Genomic DNA, 13,183 nt, shown 5'->3' with positions numbered 1-13,183 from the left:
ACCATGTGGATGAATCATGAGTGTAAAATATGTCCTTGTGAATGGGTATACAGACTGTGTGAGTCAGATGTATTGGTGATCGTATACATTAGTGTTCATCTGTGAGTAACCCAGATCAAAGTTGGATAGTTTTGCCATTCATTGAATAACAATGAATTGACATGAAGAATTGCATAGTAGACAGTGCTCTGCACACTGTAAGCAATCAGTGAATTTGATTGATTTGGAATGAAGAGATAATGGCCCAGAGAAACAGCATAGCCTAGTGGAAAGATCACGGGCTTAGGAGTCAGGACCTGAGTTCTAATTCCAGTTCTGCCACTTGTCTTCTGTGAGACCTTGGTAAGTCACTTAACATCTCTGTGCCTGCTTCCTCATTCATTAACTGGGGATTAAGTCCCACTCCCTCTTACCTAGACTGTGAGCCTCACGTGGGACAGTAACAAAGTCCAAAATGTTTACCTTGTGTCTACCCAAGTGCTTAGAATAGTTCTTGGCACAGAGTAAATGCTTATCAAGTACCCTAATTAAATAATATGATGGACTCCACTAATTTGTAACAATTACTCCTCGGTATTCTTGGTCAGAACTGTTCCCTACTAGGAAAGACAAGTTCCAGCTGAGAAAGTCGGACACAGCTTGGCCTAGTGACTAGAGCATGGCCCTGGGAGCCAGGGGTCCGGGGTTCTAATTCCAACTCTGCCACTTGTCTGCTGTGACCTTAAGTAAGGTCAAGTCACTTAAATTCTCTGTGCCTCAGATATCTCATCTGTAAGCTAAGATTGTGAGCCCTTTGTGGGAAAGGGATTGTGTCCAACCTGATTAGCTTACACCTACCCCAGTGCTTAGTACAGTGCCTGAAACATAGTAAGTACTTAACAAACACCATAAAGTGTGTCAATCATTCAGCCAACAGCATTTATTGAATGTCTACTATGTGCTAAGTACAGTACTCCCAAGCCCTTGCTCTTATCACTAAGCCACGAGAATGCAGAGGGCCAAGTTCGGGGTTGGAGAGAGGAAGTGAAAGCAACAGGTATATACAACTGGTATAGGAATTTGAACAGAAGATGGGGTGGCCAAGTCAAATGGAGGGTTTTTTTGTGTGTGTGTTTGTGTTTTTAAGTAGAGGTTAGTTGTGAGGCTGAGTGCAGAGGTGAAGCCATTTAAGAGTGAACGGCTGAGAGAGTTCAAGGATGGAGGAAGGATGGAAATGTGCCTTTAGAAGGTGAGAGGATATGTCAGAGGTGAGAGGAAAAGGATTTTTATAGCACAATGGGAGATCTGAGAAATGGCTAAGAAGGAAACAAAAGTAGATGTAGGGGTTTGAAGGGGCTGGAAACAAGGAGCTCACATCTGGGTTTTTTTTCCCCATTTTTGTCAACCATTTTCCATTTTGGCAAGGTGGGCAAGAGAAGGGTGTCATGCAGGCACTGGTAGATTCGGAGGAAATAAAAGATCTGGAATCATCAGGATCAGTAAGGAGTTTGGGAGTCAATGAGGGAGGAGAAACAATATTTCAGAGAAGAAGAAAGAATCACACTGTAAAAAGTGAGGGGTGAATTTGAAGTGGCCTAAATTGGCCGGAGGCCTGGATTTCCACCATAAATACCCTGGACAGGAGGGCAGAGAGTATACTGTGGAACTGATTCAGGCCTGTGTTCTTGGTGGACAAGTTGCTGAGTGAACCCTGAAAACTTGGGGTGATTAATCTCAAACGTATTAAAGTGCTCCTTGTCCTGCACTAATGACTGAGTGGAAAATCACCACCCAAGGCATTTACAGTGTTAATTTGATCACACCTATAGTCCATTATTTGAATTCAGGCACAGTGTGGACTAGAGGTAAGAGCGCAGGCCTGGGAATCAGAAGACCTGGGTTCTAACCCTGCCTCTACCAGGTGCCTGCGGTGTGACCTTGGGCAAGTCACTTCACTGGTCTGTGCCTGTTTGCTCTTCTGTAAAATGGGGATTCAATACCTCTTCTCTCTTCTACTTAGACTGTGAACACCATGTGGAACAGAGACTGTGTTTGACCTGATTAACTTTTAACTACCCCAGGGATTAGAACAGTGCTTGATACCTAGTCAGTGCTTAAATATAATAACAATAATGATAATAATTCAAGTCCAAGTACACTCACAACTCAGAATTTTTCCATCTGCCATTAACTTGGAAATGTCTTTGAAGGTAAAATTTAAACAGAGAGGACCAACAGTGCTATGCATGCAGACCACTAAAATACTATGTACATTTCTGCATCCTGTCTTTGTGGCGTTTGCTTTGACTTCAGTGTTTTCATTCCATGTGATGTGATTCTCCTGTTTTGATTTTGGTTCCTCTTTTATACTGCAGTTTCCTAAGCATTTAGTACAGTGTTCTGCAAGCGCTGATTGATTGAAATATTGCTGTCAACCAGGTTATTGTCATACACAGCATACAAACACTGTACACGCTTTTTCACTTTTGAGGTGCTAACTAGAACGCTCTTCATCCAGTTAGAAGCTCCCTTCAGTCTGCTTGAGATTAGGCCTAAAAATAAAACCGAGAAAGGAATGTTTTTATGTGCTCCGATATTAAGACCAGCTTGTGCTACAGACCATCTTGGCAGCCATTTTCAGACCTCCCTGGTGCCTAAGGAATTGCGTGCTCCATTCCAAATCCTTTCGGAAATTGCCAGTTTGATAGAATAACATTCCAGGAAACCACTCAAATTTAGCCTATTTGTTGTTTTATGTTCTGCCAGTCAACTGCCAAAACAATGACAGGACACCAATGCTAGTTGGAGTTCTGGAAAAAAAAAAAAGGCACAGAGAGATGTGGGGGAAACAGGGACAATAGATTCAATTTTTTTTGTTTAGAAATTTAAAAACATCTCTAACTTCGGAAACTCAAAAAAGCAAATTGGACATGACTAACCCCCAAACTGCAACCCTCACACTCCACTCCTCTACCGCTAACTTCCTCACTGTGCCTCATTCTTGCTTGTCCCGCCATCAGATCTGGCCTGGAATTCCCTCCCTCCACACATCCACCAAACTAGCTCTATTCCTCCCTTCAAAGCCCTACTGAGAGCTCACCTCCTCCAGGAGGCCTTCCCAGACTGAGCACCCCCTTTTCCTCTCCTCCCCCAGTCCTGCCCCCTTCCCCTCCCCAGAGCACTTGTATATAGTTGTACAAATTTATTACTCTATTTACTTTATTAATGATGTGTATAAAGCTATAATTCCATTTATTCTGATGGTATTGACACCTGTCTACTTGTTTTGTTTTATTTTCTATCTCCCCCTTCTAGAATGTGAGCCCATTGTTGGGTGGGGACCGTCTCTATATGTTGCCAATTTGCACTTTCCAAGCATTTAGTACAGTGCTCTGCACACAGTAAGTGCTCAATAAATACGACAAATTGAATTGTAGCCAATAGCATGATGTCCAAAGCAACCACTTTGTTCTGGGATAGAACTATATTATGCAGTTTAGTGGCAAATTTTTTTCCTTCCCAATGATCAGTAATGCTGTCCAAATACAAACATAGAATGGATTGGTGACTTAACCCACAGACTAGTAAGAATTAATTCCTACACCCTGGCCTCATTTATGCTGAATCTGACTCTAGTTCTAGGAAAATTTACTTTGATGTAATTGAATGCCTTGTAAATTTTAATTGAATCATACAGTCATCATCTGTGTGCCTCGGACTGAGAGTGTTTCTTGCATTTGTAGTTAGGGTGAAATGTTGACTGTTGTAATGTAAATTATCTTTAAGTGAATTGTTCTATCCATCTGCATGATATTGGAAGAAGTTATCAGAGAAATGTTGCAAGAATTAAAAGCTAGAAGTCCTTATGGTAGGGGTCATGACTTCTGCTGACTTTCCCACACATGACACCCAATGGCTCCACAGGAAATATCATTACTTCTCCTCTAGTTGTCAATAAATTAGTTTCTAACTTCCTTCTCTTGTGCTTAAGCTGACATCTTAATAAGCGGAAGGATTTGGAGGGGAATGGATTGGATCGATTTACCTGTTTAGGGTGTCGAAACTTTCTGTTTCATCTCTACCCTGGACAAAACATTAGTCTAAACATGTGCATTTCTTTTTGCTAGAATGTTACTGCCAGTGGAAATACATTTGATATTTATTCAAGGTGAATGTAGTGATTGGTCTGCTCTTCATCCGCAAAAGATGAAAGACATTTGCTTTCTTCTTTTTTAAAAAAAAATGGGTTTTGGCAGTTCCCAAGTGTAGTAAACAAGACTGTTTTCAAGTTCCATTATAATTATCGTGTTGCTAGTTTTGAGGGAATAAATCAACAAAACAAAAACCTCAAAATAAAGAATGAGTAGTTATGTTTTGGTCAGTGATAGGGCATGCTTCAGGATATTTTATGGATGGCATTTCATTAATGTTCACAATTTTTTGCTTTATGGAGCAGAGTTAATTGTACTGTTTTTGCCACACTGTTGTTGAATAGAAGCAGCATGGCCCAGTGGAAAGAGAAAAGGCCTCGAAGTCAGAAGACCTGTGTTCTAATCCAGTTCTGCCAAATGCTTGCTTTGTGACCTTGGGCAAGTCACTTAATGAATCTGTGCCTCAGTTCTCCTGTTGTTCCTCCTGCTTAGTGAATCCCATGCAGTACAGTGACTCTGTCCAACTTCACTTGTATTTTTTAAGTGCTTCTCTGTGTCAAACACTGTTCTACCCCAGCACTTAGAACTGTTTGACACATAGTAAATACTTAAAAAATACCATAAAGTATGAAAAGGTAATGTGCTGTTACCCTATTTATTTGCATAACTTCCTTCCCTGTATTATTTGTTGTACTCTTTAACTGTAAGCAGTAATAGCTGTGTGGGCTAGGACAGGGAAAATGATAGTGTTGGAACCTGATAATGTAGAAAAGATAGTCCTGGGGCAGTGGGAGAGGAAGTTTTCCTCCTTGAAATGGGGACGCCATTAGGAAGAAGAAAAACTGAGGATGGGGTGGGGGGGAATGAGCATTCATTCAATAATAATAATAATAATAATAATAATAATAATGACATTTATTAAGTGCTTACTATGTGCAAAGCACTGTTCTAAGCGTTGGGGTGCTTACAAGGTGATCAGGTTGTCCCATGTGGGGCTCACAGTCTTAATCCCCATTTTACAGAAGAGGGAACTGAGGTCCAGAGAAGTTAAGTGACTTACCCACAGTCACACAGCTGACAAGCAGCAGAGGAGGGATTTGAACCCAGGACCTCTGACTCCAAAGCCCATGCTCTTTCCACTGAGCCATGCTGCTTTTCAATAATAATGGTAGATGCAAGGTAATGAGGTTGGAATCAGTTCATGTCCCACATGGGGATCATAGTAATGAGGTTGGATCCAGTTCATGTCCCACATGGGGATCACAGTCTCAATCCCCATTTTACAAATGAGGTAACTGAAGCAACTTGCCCAAGGTCACACAGCATCCCCACTTTTCCTCATCTCCCACTCCCTTCTGTGTCACCCTGACTTGCTCCCTTCGTTCTGTATATGTGTATATCATATACAGTGATGTATATATGATATCTATGTGTATATGTCATATATATGATATCTATATGTATGTTGTATATATGATATCTAGATGTATGTTGTATATATGATATCTAGATGTATGTCATATATGTATATATCACGAGAAGCAGAGTGGCTCAGTGGAAAGAGCCTGGGCTTGGGAGTCAGAGGTCATGGGTTCTAATCTCGGCTCCGCCACTTGTCCGCTGTGACTTTGAGCAAGTCACTTCACTTCTCTGTGCCTCAGTTCCCTCATCTGTGAAATAGGGATTAAGACTGTGAGCCCCACGTGGGACCACATGACCATCTTGTATCCCCCGCGCTTAGAATGGTGCTTTGCACATAGTAAGTGCTTCACAAATGCCATCATTATTATCATCATTATCTGTAATTTTATTTGTTTTGATGCCTGTCTTTACCCCCTCTGGACTGTAAGCTCACCGGGAGCGGGGAATGTCTACATTTATTGTTGTGTTGTACTTTCCCAAGCACTTAGCACAGTGCTCTACACACAGTAAACTCACAATAAACATGATTGAATGAACACAGGTGGAACTGGGATTAGAACCCATGACATTCTGACTCCCAGGGCCGTGCTCTATCCATTATGCCATGCTGCTTCTCTACCAATTCTCTCTATTCGATGAATGGCTACCTCATGCAACTCTTGGGAGAATGCAATAGAAGTTAGAGGCATACAGTCTCGCCTGCCCTCTTACCTTTCTCTTCCTTCACCCCTTAATTCCTCCTAGGTTTTGTTCTTTGGATTTTTGCCCCTGCTCACCTTATTGCTGGACTTCATTCTCATATGACTCCTTGTAATGGTCCCACCCTTGTTTTAATGTTACAAAACTTAAGGCAAAAAGTGGGGCAATTATCTGAGTAAGTATAGTAATTACTAGGGTCATAAAAGAAAGTCTAGATTCCATGGGTTAGAACAGACTCTATAAAGCATGCTTTGTTTTTTTAACCTCAATCCCAGTTTTCCTTTGTTTAAATTGAGATGCCCTGAAATAGTAGCAAGATGATGTAGAGGAAAAAGTCTATCGGACCATTCATGCTGTGAGGAAGCAGACTAGTACAGCCATGGAGAATGATGAGGCAATCCTCTTAGTCTGCATATAAAGACAGATAGACACTGTGTCCCCACACTGTGCTCTGTATAAGGGTTGATAGAAATTCTAAGTTCAATCAATCATTTATTGAGCACTTACTATGTGCAGAGCATTGTACTAAGTGCTTGGGAGAGCGCAATACACAATTCAGTTGCTCACACTGATGAAGAGCTCATGGAACACTGACAAGGAGGAAATGCCCCAAGACTTCAATCTTAGGCCACCATAATCACTACCTTGAAAATTCATTATAATAACAATTATAATAGTAATTGTGGTGCTTACTGTGTGCCAAGGGCTGAGGTAGATGTGAAGTAATCAGGTTGGATAAGGTTTCTGTCCCCCATCAGGGTAATAGTCTAAGAGGGAGAAAAGAAGCTGCTTATGGTGGAAATTCTTGGGGAAATAACCCTACCTTTGAAGATTTTTTAGATAGAGTCCTTCAGAACAGACTTATGAAAAGTTGTCAGCTGTGCACTATTGGAACCACGATGTGATTTCAGAACAAAATGCAGACATGATCTTTGCAACCCAACAGATTCCGAAAAAATGGGGAGAAAAGTAGCAGTAGCATTAGTAGTAGTAGCATTTATTAAGTATTTATCAATCAATGGCATTCATTGAGCTTTTACTACGTGCAGAGCACTGCAGTAAATGCTTGGAAGAATACAAGACCACAAAAATAGCTTACAGTCTAGAGGGGAGACAGACATTAATATGAGTAAATAAGTGCATATAATATATAATTTCAAGATATGTACTTAAATGCTGTGAGGTTGGGGATGGGGTGAATATCAAATGTCCAAAGGTCAAAGATCCAAGTGTATAGATGACATAGAAGAAAAAGGAAGATGGGGGAAAGACAGTTTAATTGGGGAAGGCCTCTTGGAGATTATGTGACCTAAACAATGCTTTGAAGGTGGAGAGGATGGTGGTCTAGCATCTATGGGAGAGGGTGGGAGTTCCAGGCTAGGGGGAAGATAAGAGAAAGAGGTCGGTGGTGAGATGAACAAGATCGGGGCACAGTGAGTAAGTTGGCAATAGTGGAGCTGAGTATGCCGGCCGGGCTGTAATAAAAATCAGTGAAGTGAGGTAGGATAGGGCAAGATGATTGAGTGCTTTAAAGCAGAGTTTCTGTTTGAGGAGGAAGTGAATGGGCAGCTATTAGGAGTTCCTTCAAGAGTGGGGGGATATGGACTGAACACTTTTATTGATAAATTCACTCATTCATTCAATCAACCGTATTAAGCACTTACTGCGTACAGAGCCATGCAGTAAGCCGGGAAAAGACCAATACAACAATAAAGGGTGACAATCCCTGCCCACAATGAGCTCACAGTCTAGAGGGATAAATGATGTGCGCAACAGAGTGAAGTATGGATTGGAGTGGGGAGAGAAAGGAGTTTGGGAGGTCAGTGAGGAGGCAGATGCAGTAGACAAATCGGGATAGGATAAGTGCTTGGATCAGCATGGTAGCAGTTTGGATGGAGAGGAAAGGGAGGATTTTAGCAATATTGTGCCAAGCACTCTACTAAGTACTGGGAAAGACTACCCAGGTGGGAATTGGGCATGGCTCCTGCGCTTGGCCAAAACCACTCTATTGGCTTTCCAGAGGCATTTGATAGATTCGAGAAATTTCCCAGGGATAATGTGCGATGCTAGTTCTTAGTAGGAAGCAGTGTGACCTAGTGGGTAGAACACTGGCCTGTTAGAAGGAACCTGGGTTCTAGTTCCAACTCTGCCACTTGTCTGCTGGGTCAAGTTGGACAAGTCACTTAACTTCTCTGTGCCTGTTTCCTCATCTGTAAAATGGGGATTAAAACTGTGAGTCCAATGTGGGACAGGGATTGTGCCTGACCTGATTAACTTGTATCTACTATCTACTCCGGTGCTTAGTTCAGTGCCTGGCACAGAGTAAGTGCTTAGCAAATGCCATTAGAGGGGGGTAAAAAAGTGCTATATGTATTTGGCCATCCTGATACATTCAATAAGCTTCTTAGGCTACTCCACAATGGTAAGCTTAGTCAGATCAGCAATGAAGAGGTTATGATCATAATAATGATGGTATTTAATTGCTTACTGTGTCTTAAGCACTGTTCTCAGTGCTGGGGTAGGTACAAGTTAATCAAGTTGGACAAAGTCCCAGTCCCACATGGGGTTCACACATTCCCATTTTGAAGGTGAGGTAACTGAGGCACAGAGAAGTTAAGTGACTTGCCCCAAGTCATATTACAAGTAGCAGAGCCAGAATTAGAACCCAGGTCCTTCTGGCTCCCAGGCCTATGCTCTATTCACTAAGCCAGGCTGTTATTTCCATAAAGATAGGTGAATGTACTTTTTTTAAATCAAATTAAATCTATAAGTGCATATTGATAGTGTTTCTTAAGCATTTACTATGTACATCATCATCAATCGTATTTATTGAGCGCTTATTATGTGCAGAGCACTGTACTACATGGTTCTAAGTGCTCGGGTAGATACTAGCTTATCAGGTTGGACACAGTCCCTGTCCCTCATAGAGCTCACATTCATTCATTCAATCATATTTATTGAGCACTTACTGTGTGCAGAGCACTGTACTAAGTAGTTGGGAAGTACAAGTTGGCAACATATAGAGACGGTCCCTACCCAACAACGGGCTCACAATCTAGGTAGGATAGAATGGGACCTAATCCCCACTTAACCGGTGAGGTAACTGAGTCACAGATGTTAAGTGACTCATCCAAGTTCACACAGCTGACAGAAGCCAGATCCTCTGAGTCCCAGGCCCATGCTCTTTTCATTAGACCACACTGCTTCCACACATTCATTCAATCGTATTTGAGTGATTACTGTGTGCAGAGCATTATACTAAGTGCTTGAGAAGTGCAAGTTGGCAACATATAGAGACGGTCCCTACCCAACAATGGGCTCACAGTCTAGAAATCTCTTGGGATCCGCACTGAACACATCTCCGCATTGTGCTCATCAACCTGTCTGTGCTGCTCTGTAATTATTTGTCTGGATATATATTTTATGTACCAACTAGCCAGGGCCTAGAGCCACACAGAAAAAAATACTGAAGAGTGCTTTAGCCAATCTCTTAACTACTGCCACGTGTGCTCAGGGGCACTGGGAAGGGGGAGCAGAAAGATCCGTCTCTCCACTCCACATCACAGAAGAGGCCATTGCTGGAGCTCTCTAGGCTCAGAGAGGTGGAATTGTTGTTAAAAGAATAAAATCAAAAGTAAAATAAGGGTGTGTCGTGTGGGGAATATAACTTTTGAGAAACTGATCATCTAATTGTAACAGTTTGGTATCTGTGTTGCATTTGCTGTCCTTGACAGTGCTGTCAGATTTAACCCTGTACTATATTCACTGCTTTTTGTTGTTGCTGCTTTTATCCTATTTTGTCCAATTTAATCAATGGAGCAATTTCTGAGAATACAAGATTCACCAAGGTGAAAAAAATGATCAAAACTGACCGGTCGCCAATTGTTCTTCATGTTCTTCAGAACATGAAATAACTAATTATAATAAATCAAAAGCTTTAAAATGTTTTTAGAAGAGTTTTCATTTGTCAGGCTAAAGGGTCAGGATTGGGCTGGCAGGAGAAGGACATGTATGTTCAGGTGAAAGTTAAGTCACTTGGAGAAAAGAAGATATCCTGATGGAAGTCATCTTCTAGCTCAATTAATCAATCATATTATTGAGCGCTTGCTGTGTGCAGAACACTATACTAAATGGCATGGCCTAGAGAAGCAGCATGGCCTAGTGGAAAGAGCATGCACCTGGGAGTAAGAGGTTGGGGGTTCTAATCCTGGCTCTGCCACATGTGTGCTGTGTGACCTTGGGCAAGTCATTTAACTTCTCTGTGCCTGTTACCACATCTGTAAAATGGATATCAAGATTGTGAGCCTCATGAGGGTTATGGACTGTGTCCAACCTGATTAATTTGTATATACCTCAGCTTGACACATAGTAAGCACTTAACAAACACCATTATTATCATGATTATTATTACTATGCACTTGGAGGAGTACAATGTAACAGAGTTGATAGACCGTTCCCTGCCCACAAGGAGCTTACAGTCTAGAGTTCCTCTCCAGCACTGCAACTCACTGGCATTAATCGAAGGTACCCTGACTTAGTACCTATTAAATTAATCAATTCAACAATAGTGTTGAGTGCTTGTTTTCTCTAACATTTTTTTTTCTAATATTCTAATACAAGGTATTCACCCCAATCCAACCTGTGGTGGCAGGGAGTTGGCAGAAGAGAAAGAAAGATTACTGTCTGAAAGGGTGAAGGCAGATTCCTTGGACAGGGTGAGGGAAAAGATAACAGCAGGGAGGGGAAGAAACTCTCTCTGTCCTCAAAACAATACTTGTGATATTTAAGTGCTTTCTCTGTGCCAAGTATTGTAAGTGCTGGTTTAGATACAAGCTAGTCAGATAGGACACAGTCTCTGTCTCACATAGGGCTCACAGCCTAAGGGGATTTTAATTCCAATTTTGCAGGTGAGGAAACTGAGGTGCAGAGAAGTTAAGATTACATGGCAGGCAAGTGGCAGACCTGGATTAGCACATGTCTTCTCATTCCCTGTCCTGTGTTCTTTCCACTAGGTTATGCTTTTCCTCTAACACTCTCCTTGAACTCACCCATAAACAAACAGAATATGCCTGTAACTTGGAATCCCATGTGAACCTAGGTGGTGCCTCCTTTAAGGAGTACATTTTATAGTTCATCTTAGTCTTAAGAATATAAGAAATGATACTGACAGGTGAGAATGCATGGAAGAACAATTCAACAGTTGCTCCCCCTCAACCCATCAATCTATAAAAGCTACGGAGTTCTTCCTATTTTCCATATCACTGTATTAACACTGGGAAGATAACACAAGAGGCAGTAGATGTGATCCTTGCTCTCAAAGACCTTGTCATCTAATGGTGAGATAGACATTAAAATAAATTGCAGATAAGGGAATTGTACTTTCCAAGTGCTTAGTACAGCGCTCTGCACATAGTGAGTGTTCCATAAATATGATTGAATAAGGGCAGCAATAGAATAGAAGGATATGTACAGAAATACAGTGGGGTCTGGGGAATCATGAAAACATGGATGCCCATGTCCTTAGGTGGTGTAGAAGTGCTGTAGTGGCCGTTTTTTTTATGGAATGTATGTTTTAGGCAGTGTACTGAGCACTGGAGTTCCATTTCCTTGTATCTGATCTGCCTTCTTCATTAGTTTGCAAACTCTTTGTAGGCAGGGATTCTACCTTCTGCTTTCTTTCTAATGCCCTGTCTGGGGAGTTTATTTTGGTATGCATTCCGTTCTCAATAAATCCTGTTAAATGATGGACTGACTAATTGGAGACAATCCAAGAAAAGCAGCAAAAAAGAATAAAGTTTGTAGTCTCTGAGAGAAAAAACAGAAAAAGATGGGCTTCAGGAACTGTAAGTTTCTAAAGGAGTGATATACCCCTGTCCTATGTCCAATAATAATAACAATGGTACTTGTTAAGCACTTACTATAAACCAAGCACTGTTCTAAGTGCTGGGGTAGGTACAAGTCAGGTTGGATACAGTCCCTGGCCCACATAGGGCTCACAGTCTTAATCCCCATTTTACAGATGTGATAACTGAGTCACAGAGAAATGAAGTGACTTGCCCAAAGTCACACGGCAGACAAGTGGTAGAGCTGGCATTATAACCTGGGTCCTCCTGACTCCCAAAGCCCATGTTGTATCCACCAGGCCACGCTGCTTCTCAGTTGGGGGTGGGCTCTACAATGAGAAGATCAGTCAATCGATGGTATTTACTGAGTGCCTTCTGTGTGCATGGGGATTACTAAGTGCTTGGGAGAGTATGGTTTAACAAGTGGTAGACATTTTCCCTGCCCACAGTGAGCTTACATTCTAGAGAGTTTCATCAGGGAAGGCCTTCTGGAAAAGATGTGACTGCAGGAAGGTTTGAAGATGGAGAAGTGAAGGTCTTCCAGTTGTGAGCAGGGAGGGAGTTCCAGGCTGAAAGAAGGGGTGGGCAAAAGATTGTGTAAGAGAGAGCCTAGATTGTTTGTGACTTTTAGAGATATATTATCTAACAATCTTTTTTTGTAATGGTATTTGTTAAGCACTTATGTGTCAAGCACTATCCTAAGCACTGGAGTAGATACAAGTCTCTCTAGACCATATGCTCATTGCAGGAAGGGAATGTGCCTGTTTATTGTTATATTTTACTCTCCCAAGCACTTAGTACAGTGCTCTGCGCACAGTAAGTGCTCAATAGATATGATTGATACAAGCTAATCAGGTTGGACACGGACCATGTCCCTTGTGGGACTGACAGTCTTAATTTCTATTTTACCAGAGAGGTGACTGAGATACAGGGGAGCTAAGTGACTGGCCTAAAGTCACAAAACATATAAGTGGTGGACTTGGAATTTGAACCCTTTGTCCCCCAGGACCTTGCTCTTTCCACTAGGCCCCTCTGCTTCTCAATCATAACTTTTTCCCCTACATCCCAACCTTTTCCTTTAGTAACCAA

Source organism: Tachyglossus aculeatus, chromosome 17 (assembly GCF_015852505.1).
Source record: "Tachyglossus aculeatus isolate mTacAcu1 chromosome 17, mTacAcu1.pri, whole genome shotgun sequence".
Taxonomy (NCBI): Eukaryota; Metazoa; Chordata; class Mammalia; order Monotremata; family Tachyglossidae; genus Tachyglossus; species Tachyglossus aculeatus.
This window is presented reverse-complemented; position numbering follows the sequence as displayed.